The following is a 12,042-nucleotide window of genomic DNA, read 5'->3' as shown; positions in this document are numbered from 1 at the left end:
CTATGGGGACCATAGGATCTTGTTAGAGAAAACACTAACTCAGTTTTTGTTACATACACAGATTGCACACATACACATATTGTTCACACACACACACACACACACACACACACACACACACACGCGCGCACACGCAGACGCACGCACACACTGGGCGTTGGGTCAGTAACCGAAAGGTCACTGGTTCGAATACATCTGCCGATGTGCCCTTTGCTCCAGGGGCACCATACTACTATGGCTGACCCTGTAAAACAACAGTTCACCATCATCTACCACCCTCTGACCAGCTCCACCCGTTCAGGCCATGAACTGGCCCTCTCTCTGCTGCAGTTTTCTATTTCCATTTAAAATACATTTTATTAGTCTCTAACCAACCAATCATTATTCATGGGAGATTTTTATTTTATTTTTATGATGTCAAAAATGCTCATGTTGACTATTTAAAGAAGCAGACCCCTATAACCTCTATCCACACGATGAATCACACTAGACTCATTGCCTAGTGCCTACATGCCACACATCCTACAGTCTACATTTAGGAACTTAGAAAGATTATTGCATTAGTTGGAATAATCCTTTCCATGTATTGAATCGGTAGACAATACACACACAGTCATATGACTTACTCTGAACAGAGCTTTTGAACGTATTTCAGTTACGTCACACATCACACACACCATCTGTTTAATAGCAATATTTTGGATCCAGTACTTGGGAGAGTTTCAGAGAAGAGAACACATAGGTGAACACTTAAATGGAACTTTGAGAAGGGTTTTCCCCTCATGATTGAGCAGCCAGAGAGGTGTATGAAGGGAATTGAGCCTCCCAATCAGTAATTACAGTAATCCCGTTATCTAACTGGCCTGCCTGGCTGCCTACTCTCTGGATGTTGAGAAGTTCCTGCTGAGATTATGTGATTAATACTTGGCCAAAAGTCGTCGGGAGTTCAATCAACCATTTGATTAATTTGTGATTTACACGGGTTTCATTTAACGTGTTTCATTTTCAGTGTAATTTGTGGGTCTTAATTAGAAAATAATTCAAAGTTTATGGCTAACGGAAATAAACACAAACATTTCTCTCAAAGCCAAATGATTCCCAAATACTGCTATAATGAATGGGTCTGACTGTGCTCTTGTTATGGTGAGTGAATGAGGACCCAAAAGCGAACTAACTTAAACAGAGCTTCTTTAATAACCAAACATAGGTAGGCTCAGATAGACCGGCAGATTCCGACAGGACAGGACAAGGTTACAGCAAACATGACGATAGTCTGGCTCAGGCATGAAACACAACAAACAAGAATCCGACAAGGACAGGAACAGAAACAGAGAGAGATATAGGGACCTAATCAGAGGGAAAAAGGGAACAGGTGGGAAACGGGGTGAATGGGTAGTCAGAGGAGACAAGGAACAGCTGGGGGAAAGCGGGGGAGAAAAGGTAACCTAATAACGACCAGCAGAGGGAGACAGGGTGAAGGGAAAGGACAGAGACAAGACACAACATGACAGTACATGACAGTACCCCCCCACTCACCGAGCGCCTCCTGGCGCACTCGAGGAGGAAACCTGGCGGCAACGGAGGAAATCCTCGATCAGCGCACGGTCCAGCACGTCCCGAGAGGGAACCCAACTCCTCTCCTCAGGACCGTACCCCTCCCAATCTACGAGGTACTGGTGACCACGGCCCCGAGGACGCATGTCCAAAATTCTACGGACCCTGTAGATGGGTGCGCCCTCGACAAGGATGGGGGGGGGGGGGGGGAGACGAGCGGGGGCGCGAAGGACGGGCTTGATGCAGGAGACATGGAAGACCGGGTGGACGCGACGAAGGTATCGCGGAAGAAGAAGTCGAACTGCGACAGGATTAATGACCCGAGAAATACGGAACGGACCAATGAACCGCGGGGTCAACTTGCGAGAAGCCGTCTTAAGGGGAAGGTTCTGAGTGGAGAGCCAAACTCTCTGACCGCGACAATATCTAGGACTCTTAGTTCTACGCTTATTAGCAGCCCTCACAGTCTGCGTCCTATAACGGCAAAGTGCAGACCTGACCCTCTTCCAGGTGCGCTCGCAACGTTGGACAAAAGCCTGAGCGGAGGGGACGCTGGACTCGGCGAACTGAGATGAGAACAGCGGAGGCTGGTACCCGAGGCTACTCTGAAAAGGAGATAGCCCGGTCGCAGACGAAGGAAGCGAGTTGTGGGCGTATTCTGCCCAGGGGAGCTGTTCTGACCAAGACGCAGGGTTACGAAAAGAAAGACTGCGTAAGATGCGACCAATAGTCTGATTGGCCCGTTCTGCTTGACCGTTAGACTGGGGGTGAAAGCCGGAAGAGAGACTGACGGAAGCCCCAATCAAACGGCAAAACTCCCTCCAAAATTGAGACGTGAATTGCGGACCTCTGTCCGAAACGACGTCTGACGGAAGGCCATGAATTCTGAAAACATTCTCGATGATGATTTGTGCCGTCTCTTTAGCAGAAGGAAGCTTAGCAAGGGGAATGAAATGAGCCGCCTTAGAGAACCTATCGACAACCGTAAGAATAACAGTCTTCCCCGCTGACGAAGGCAGTCCGGTGACAAAATCTAAGGCGATGTGAGACCACGGTCGAGAGGGAATAGGAAGCGGCCTGAGACGGCCGGCAGGAGGAGAGTTAACGGACTTAGTCTGCGCGCAGACCGAACAAGCAGCCACGAAACGACGCGTGTCATGCTCCCGGGTGGGCCACCAAAAACGCTGGCGAATGGAAGCAAGCGTACCCCGAACGCCAGGGTGGCCGGCTAACTTGGCAGAGTGAGCCCACTGAAGAACGGCCAGACGAGTAGGAACGGGAACGAAAAGAAGGTTCCTAGGACAAGCGCGCGGCGACGGAGTGTGAGTGAGCGCTTGTTTTACCTGCCTCTCAATTCCCCAGACAGTCAACCCGACAACACGCCCCTCAGGGAGAATCCCCTCGGGGTCAGTGGAGGCTACTGAAGAACTGAAGAGACGAGACAAAGCATCAGGCTTGGTGTTCTTAGAGCCCGGACGATAAGAAATCACGAACTCGAAACGAGCGAAAAACAGCGCCCAACGCGCCTGACGCGCATTAAGTCGTTTGGCAGAACGGATGTACTCAAGGTTCCTATGGTCAGTCCAAACGACAAAAGGAACGGTCGCCCCCTCCAACCACTGTCGCCATTCGCCTAGGGCTAACCGGATGGCGAGCAGTTCGCGGTTACCCACATCATAGTTACGTTCCGACGGCGACAGGCGATGAGAAAAATACGCGCATGGGTGGACCTTGTCGTCAGAGAGGGAGCGCTGAGAAAGGATGGCTCCCACGCCCACCTCTGACGCGTCAACCTCGACAATGAACTGTCTAGAGACGTCAGGTGTAACAAGGATAGGAGCGGATGTAAAACGATTCTTGAGGAGATCAAAAGCTCCCTGGGCGGAAACGGACCACTTAAAGCACGTCTTGACAGAAGTAAGGGCTGTGAGAGGAGCTGCCACCTGACCGAAATTACGGATGAAACGACGATAGAAGTTCGCGAAGCCGAGAAAGCGCTGCAGCTCGACGCGTGACTTAGGGACGGGCCAATCAATGACAGCTTGGACCTTAGCGGGATCCATCTTAATGCCTTCAGCGGAAATAACAGAACCGAGAAATGTGACGGAGGAGGCATGAAAAGTGCACTTCTCAGCCTTCACAAAAAGACAATTCTCTAAAAGGCTCTGGAGGACACGTCGAACGTGCTGAACATGAATCTGGAGTGACGGTGAAAAAATCAGGATATCGTCAAGGTAAACGAAAACAAAGATGTTCAGCATGTCTCTCAGGACATCATTGACTAATGCCTGAAAGACAGCTGGAGCGTTAGCGAGGCCGAAAGGAAGAACCCGGTATTCAAAGTGCCCTAACGGAGTGTTAAACGCCGTCTTCCACTCGTCCCCCTCCCTGATGCGCACGAGATGGTAAGCGTTACGAAGGTCCAACTTAGTGAAAAACCTGGCTCCCTGCAGGATCTCGAAGGCTGAAGACATAAGAGGAAGCGGATAACGATTCTTCACTGTTATGTCATTCAGCCCTCGATAATCTATGCAGGGGCGCAGAGACCCGTCCTTCTTCTTGACAAAAAAAACCCCCGCTCCGGCGGGAGAGGAGGAGGGGACTATGGTACCGGCGTCAAGAGCTACAGACAAATAATCTTCGAGAGCCTTACGTTCGGGAGCCGACAGAGAGTATAGTCTACCCCGGGGGGGGGTGGTTCCCGGAAGGAGATCAATACTACAATCATACGACCGGTGTGGAGGAAGAGAGGTGGCCCTGGACCGACTGAACACCGTGCGCAGATCGTGATATTCCTCCGGCACCCCTGTCAAATCACCAGGCTCCTCCTGTGAAGAAGAGACAGAGGAAACAGGAGGGATAGCAGACATTAAACATTTCACATGACAAGAGACGTTCCAGGAGAGGATAGAATTACTAGACCAATTAATGGAAGGATTATGACAAACTAGCCAGGGATGGCCCAAAACAACAGGTGTAAAAGGTGAACGAAAAATTAAAAAAGAAATGGTTTCACTATGATTACCAGAAACAGTGAGGGTTAAAGGTAGCGTCTCACGCTGAATCCTGGGGAGAGGACTACCATCCAGGGCGAACAAGGCCGTGGGCTCCTTTAACTGTCTGAGAGGAATGTCATGTTCCCGAGCCCAGGTCTCGTCCATAAAACAGCCCTCCGCCCCAGAGTCTATTAAGGCACTGCAGGAAGCTGACGAACCGGTCCAGCGTAGATGGACCGACAAGGTAGTGCAGGATCTTGAAGGAGAGACAGGAGTAGTAGCGCTCACCAGTAGCCCTCCGCTTACTGACGAGCTCTGGCCTTTTACTGGACATGAAGTGACAAAATGACCAGCGGAACCGCAATAGAGACAGAGGCGGTTGGTGATTCTCCGTTCCCTCTCCTTAGTCGAGATGCAGATACCTCCCAGCTGCATGGGCTCAGCACCCGAGCCGGCAGAGGAAGATGGTAGTGATGCGGAGAGGGAGGCGACGGAGAGCGCGAGCTCCTTTCCACGAGCTCGGTGACGAAGATCAACCCGTCGCTCAATGCGAATAGCGAGTTCAATCAAGGAATCCACGCTGGAAGGAACCTCCCGGGAGAGAATCTCATCCTTTACCTCTGCGCGGAAACCCTCCAGAAGACGAGCGAGCAAGGCCGGCTCGTTCCAGCCACTGGAGACAGCAAGAGTGCGAAACTCAATAGAGTAGTCTGTTATGGATCGATTGCCTTGACATAGGGAAGACAGGGCCCTGGAAGCCTCCTCCCCAAAAACAGATCGATCAAAAACCCGTATCATCTCCTCCTTAAAGTCCTGATACTGGTTAGTACACTCAGCCCTTGCCTCCCAGATTGCCGTGCCCCACTCACGAGCCCGTCCAATAAGGAGAGATATGACGTAGGCGACACGAGCAGTGCTCCTGGAGTAAGTGTTGGGCTGGAGAGAAAACACAATATCACACTGGGTGAGGAACGAGCGGCATTCAGTGGGCTCCCCAGAGTAACACGGCGGGTTATTGATTCTGGGCTCCGGAGATTCGAAAGCCCTGGAAGTGGCCGGTGGATCGAGGCGGAGATGGTGAACCTGTTCTGTGAGGTTGGAGACTTGGGTGGCCAGGGTCTCAACGGCATGTCGAGCAGCAGACACTTCCTGCTCGTGTCTGCCTAGCATCGCTCCCTGGATCCCGACGGCTGAGTGGAGAGGATCCGAAGTCGCTGGGTCCATTCTTGGTCGGATTCTTCTGTTATGGTGAGTGAATGAGGACCCAAAAGCGAACTAACTTAAACAGAGCTTCTTTAATAACCAAACATAGGTAGGCTCAGATAGACCGGCAGATTCCGACAGGACAGGACAAGGTTACAGCAAACATGACGATAGTCTGGCTCAGGCATGAAACACAACAAACAAGAATCCGACAAGGACAGGAACAGAAACAGAGAGAGATATAGGGACCTAATCAGAGGGAAAAAGGGAACAGGTGGGAAACGGGGTGAATGGGTAGTCAGAGGAGACAAGGAACAGCTGGGGGAAAGCGGGGGAGAAAAGGTAACCTAACAACGACCAGCAGAGGGAGACAGGGTGAAGGGAAAGGACAGAGACAAGACACAACATGACAGTACATGACAGCTCTGATCCATTTACTAAATCAATGCCCATATCCATAGGAATGAATACACTAGGCATCTTTGGTGGCGCTTGTTTCTCATGGAGCAATGAGACTGATCCTAACCCATCAGAAAACCCATTTTATCAACCTGGATTGAGTAACAATATGATTGTTATGATTAATAATATACCCATATAATACTGCCAAATATGGACTTGACCCCATTGCAGTGTCTTCTGTGCCACACCCCTTGACTTTTTTCACATTTAGTTGTTTTTCAGCCTGCATTTGAAGTGGATTAAATTGACATTTTCTGTAACTAGCCTACACACAATACCCCATAATGTCAAAGTGGAATTATGCTTTTAGAAATGTTTACAAATAATACGAAATGAAAAGTTGATATGTCGTGAGTCTAAGTGTTCAAACCCTTTGTTATGGCAAGCCTAAAAAAGTTCAAGAATAAAGATTTGCTTAACAAGTCACATAAATTGCATTGACTCACTCTGTGTGCAATAGGGTTTAACATGATTTTTTGAATGACTACTTAATCTCGGTATCCTACACATACAAACACAGATTCTACCACAAAGACCAAGGAGTTTTTTTGCAAAGGTAGATGGGTAAAAAAAAAGCAGACATTGAATATCCCTTACTTTGGATAAATACACCCAGTCACTACAAAGATACAGGTGTCCTTCCTAACTCAGTTGCCAGAGAGGAAGGAAACCGCTCAGGGATTTCACCATGAGGCCAATGGTGACTTTAAAACAGTTCCAGAGTTTAATGGCCATGATAGGAGAAAACTGATGATGGATCAATAATATTGTAGTTACTCTACAGTACTAACCTAATTGACAGAGTGAAAAGAAGGAGATCTAAACTGTCGCGTCCTGTCCTTAGTTCCTTTTTTTATGTCTCTATTTTTGGTTTGGTCAGGGCGTGAGTTGGGGTGGACATTCTATGTTTTTGTTTTATGTTTTGTATTTCTGTGTTTGGCCTGGTATGGTTCCCAATCAGAGGCAGCTGTCTATCGTTGTCTCTGATTGAGAACCATACTTAGGTAGCCTGTTCCCACCTGTGTTTGTGGGGAGTTGTTTTGTGTTTTGTGTGTCTTCACCTTACAGAACTGTTTCGTTTCGTTCACTCTCTCTCTCTTTGTTGTTTTTTGGTAATTGCAGTGTTCAGTTTATTTATTAAAATTAACATGGACACTTAACCACGCTGCGTTTTGGTCTGATCCTTCCTATTCCTCATACGAGGAGGACAACGATCGTTACAGAACTACCCACCACAAACAGACCAAGCAGCGTGGTAACAGGGAGCACAGGCTGGGGAACATCGCCACCCCAAAGAAGAACTGGAAGTAGCTAAAGCTAAGCGGAGGCAATATGAGGTAACGCAGCGCAACAGGCACGAGAGGCAGCCCCCCTGGGGACTGGGGAGGTTTTTTTAGGATAAAAAAGAAACGGAATGGAGCTAAGCACAGGCAAAATCCTGGTGGTTCAGTCTACTTTCCACTAGACACTAGGAAATGAATTCATCTTTCAGCAGGACAATAACCTAAAACAAAGGCCAAATCTACATTGGAGTTTCTTACCAAGAAGACAGTGAATGTTTCTGAGTGGCCGAGTTACAGTTGACTTAAATCTGCTAGAAAATCTATGGCAAGACATGAAAATGATCAACAACCAATTTGAAAGAGCTTGAAGAATTTTGAATAGAATAATGGGCAAACATGGCACATTCCAGGTGTGGGAAGCTCTTAAGCCTTGTTCATATTGCAGACCTTAATGTTCAAATCATTTTTGTTTTTCAAATCTGTTTTGAAATACTGACTGTCTAAACAGCAAGTTACGAATGACAACAGTCATTCGCTAACATGGCTATGCTATGTTAGCCATGTTGGGCTTGTGCACGGTGGTGGTGTAGGCTGATTGGTGGTGGTGCTCGTGGTTCCTATCACTCAGAAGTTATGTAGCAAGCTAAGGTGACAACAATGACTGCCTTGGACATTTCACAGTTGCTTTGAATGTTCAAAATCATAGTGGAAGAACACTTTTAAAGGCTCAAAGGATAAGATGATCCCACTTTCAAAAGGAGTCCTTTTTGGCTAGCCACAGCAGTCAACTAGCTAGCTAGGTAGCTGTTTATCTTTCTAGCACATTCACTAATGTGTTTGTAAAACAATTGATAAGCTAGTTAGCTACCACATGTTCTTGTCAAACTGTCAACAGAGTAGCTAGCAAGCAACAATGTATGCCAAATAACAGTCAAAAACCACTTCAGGGCAGGTAAATCAGATTTGACTGTTGTGTGTTTTTTTTTATTTTAATTTTACCCCTTTTTCTCCCCAATTTCGTGGTATCCAATTGTTTTAGGAGCTACTATCTTGTCTCATCGCTACAATTCCCGTACGGGCTCGGGAGAGATGAAGGTGGAAAGTCATGCGTCAACCCAACCCATACACAACCCAACCAAGCCGCACTGCTTCTTATCACAGCGCGCATCCAACCCGGACGCCAGCCGCACCAATGTGTCGGAGGAAACACTGTGCACCTGGCAACCTTGGTTAGCGCTCAATGCGCCCGGCCCGCCACAGGAGTCGCTGGTGCGCGATGAGACAAGGATATCCCTACCGGCCAAGCCCTCCCTAACCCGGATGACGCTAGGCCATTTGCGCGTCGCCCCACGGACCTCCCGGTCGCGGCCGGTTACGACAGAGCCTGTGCGCAAACCCAGGGTCTCTGGTGGCACAGCTGGCACTGCAGTACAGCGCTCTTTACCACTGCGCCATCCGGGAGGCTAGATTTGACTGTTCAGACACACGTCACATGGCCAGGAATCAGATTTGTATCTGACTTCAAAGCACCTATAAAGGTTGTGAAATGTGGCTTGAAATATCCAATTCCATGTGGTTTTTGGCAGTTCAGACTGCAGGAAAAATACCAGATTCTAATCAGATAAGCAAAAAAATTGGATTTGAGTAATTTCAAACTGTCAATGTGAACAAGGCTTTAGAGACTTACCAAGAAAGACTGACAGCTGTTATCGCTGCCAAAGGTGATTCTAACATGTATTGGCTCAGGGGCTTGAATACTTACAGTATCTAATGAAGACACAACAATAACATGTGTGAAAAGTCAAGGGGTGTGAATACTTTTTGAAGGCACTATCAATGAAATATTTTTGTATTTCATTTTCAATACATTTGCAAACATTTCTAAAAACATGTTCTCACTGTCATTATGGAGTATTGTGTGTAGATGGGTGAGAGAAAACATATATTTAATACATTTTGAATGCAGGCTGTAACACAACAATATGTGGAATAAGTCAATGGATGTGTATAATTTCTGAAGGCACTGTATCTTGTCGATTGCAATATTATACACCCAACCTGCAAATGGAAAGTACAGTATAGTAACATGGTAAACAACATGATGGTTTGTGAATATCCAATTCCTTGGCTGTGTATCCCGTAAGCCTACAACTACTACATTAAATATTGATATTATGATTAGTACTTACATCATTACAACTTGGCTACTACTGAACAACCACTGCTACCTTACTGCTTCTTTTTACAACACATACAGTGTCTTTAGACCCCTTGACTTTTTACACATTTTGTTAGGTTACAGCCTTATTCAAAAAATTATTACATTTTTTCCCCCTCATCAATCTACACACAATACCCCATAATACAAAGCAAAAACAGGTTTTCAGAAAATAAATGAAATATCACATTGACATAAGTATTCAGACCCTTTACTCAGTACTTTATTGAAGCACCTTTGGCAGTGATTACAGCCCCGAGCCTACTTGGGGATGACGCTAAACGCTTGGCACACCTGTATTTGGGGAGTTTATCCCATTCTTCTCTGTAAATCCTCTCAAGCTCTGACAGGTTGGATGGGGATTGTTGCTGCACAGCTATTTTCAGGTCTCTCCAGAGATGTTCGATCGGGTTCAAGTCCATTTAGACACTTTTCCCGAAGCCACTCTTGCCTTGTCTTGGCTGTGTGCTTAGGGTCGTTGTCCTGTTGGAAGGTGTGCTCTGGAGCAGGTGTTCATCAAGGGTCTCTCTTTACTTTGTTCCGTTCATATCTGCCTTGATTCTGACTAGTCTCCCAGTTCCTGCCACTGAAAAACATTCTCACAGCATGATTCTGCCACCACCATGCTTCACCGTAGGGATGGTGCCAGGTTTCCTCCAGACGTGACACTTGGCATTCAGGCCAAGGTGTTCAATCTTGGTTTCATCACCCAAGAGAGTCTTTAAGTGCCTTTTGGCAAACTCCAAGTGGGCTGTCATGTGCCTTTTACTGAGGAGTGGCTTCCGTCTGGTCACTCTACCATAAAATATCACGTTTCAGGAGAAAACCCAGATGCAGACAGTGTCGAAGTAACAAAAGTTTATTACTAGAATAGGGGGCAGGCAAAACAACAGGTCAAGGGCAGACAGAGGTCAGTAATCCAGATCAGAGTCCATAAGGTACAGAACGGCAGGTAGTCTGGGGGTCAGGGCAGGCATAGGTCAATAATCCATGGTGGGATAACAAGGTACAGAACGTCAGGTAGGCTCAGGGTCAGGGCAGGCAGAAATGGTCAAAACTTGAAAAATAGAAAACAGGAAATAGAAAAATAAATGTTTTGGTACCCTTGCCCAGATCTGTGCCTTTCATAGCAAAGGGTCTGCATACTTATGTAAATACGTTTTTTTTAATTATAAATCTGTTTTTTTCTATTTTTTTTATTTGCAAAAATGTTTTAAAAAAACTATTCTCTTTGTCATTATGGGCTATTGTGTGTAGATTGCGAAGGATTTTTTTTTATTTAATCCATTTTAGAGTAAGTCCGTAACGTAAGAAAATGTGGAAAAAATAAAGGAGTCTGAATACTTTCTGAAGGCAATGTACTTATCCCAATGCTTCTAATGCTAAACTACTATCATTAGAAAATGTTAAGATTGCATCAGGACCATAATAAGGATGATTTTTTTTTGTTTGTAGCAGCTATTATAGTCTCCCTTATATAAGGCCTTGTTGTGCGTTGTGCAATGCATGTGAATAACTGAGGATGGGCTGTTTTTAATAAGCAAAGATTGTAGGAAATGGGACCAAAGCCCAATAGAACATTTCCAGCTGGAAGTCCATCCGCCCAGCTCAAAGTAGAGCAGAAAACCAGCTCATAGGGCTCAGCCCAAGAGAGAGGATTACTGCATTCACTCAAGATATACTGTATCATACTGGGGACTTTCCCCCAATGCTACATTGCAGCCTGGCCATATAGACCAGACGTAACATATTAAACGTACATTTGTGCACCTCAAATTAGTATGATATGTTACATTTTGTATGGTTACATAGGACAGCAGGTTACTTAAGCCAAAAACAAAAGTAGGGAGGTTGGTCGGGGAGAATTGTTGGGCGTATAACACGGGGAGAATGGGTGGGGTATAACACGAGGAGGATACGTGGGCGTATAACACTACCATATAGCAACCCAAAGGTTGCGTGTTTGAATCACATCACTGACAATTTTTCCCACTTTCCAACTACTTACTACTTTTGAACTACTTTTGAACTACTTACCATGTTAGCTAACCCTTCCTAAGTTCAGGTTTTGCATTTCTACAGAAACATAAAGTGGTGCATAACATATAAATTCTTATTGCTATCTGAGAGTGCACAGATTATTCTGCTTTTTCTTAAAATGGTGTATCAAATCAAACCAAATGTTATTAGTCACGTGTCGAATACAACAGGTGTAGACTTAACAGTGAAATATGCTTACATATGAGCCCCTAACCAACAATTCAGTTTCAAAAATAAGAATAAGAGGTAAAAGTAACAAGTAATTAAAGAGCAACAGTAAAAAATA

Source organism: Oncorhynchus mykiss, chromosome 28 (assembly GCF_013265735.2).
Source record: "Oncorhynchus mykiss isolate Arlee chromosome 28, USDA_OmykA_1.1, whole genome shotgun sequence".
Lineage (NCBI taxonomy): Eukaryota > Metazoa > Chordata > Actinopteri > Salmoniformes > Salmonidae > Oncorhynchus > Oncorhynchus mykiss.
Note: the sequence above shows the minus strand (reverse complement) of the source record.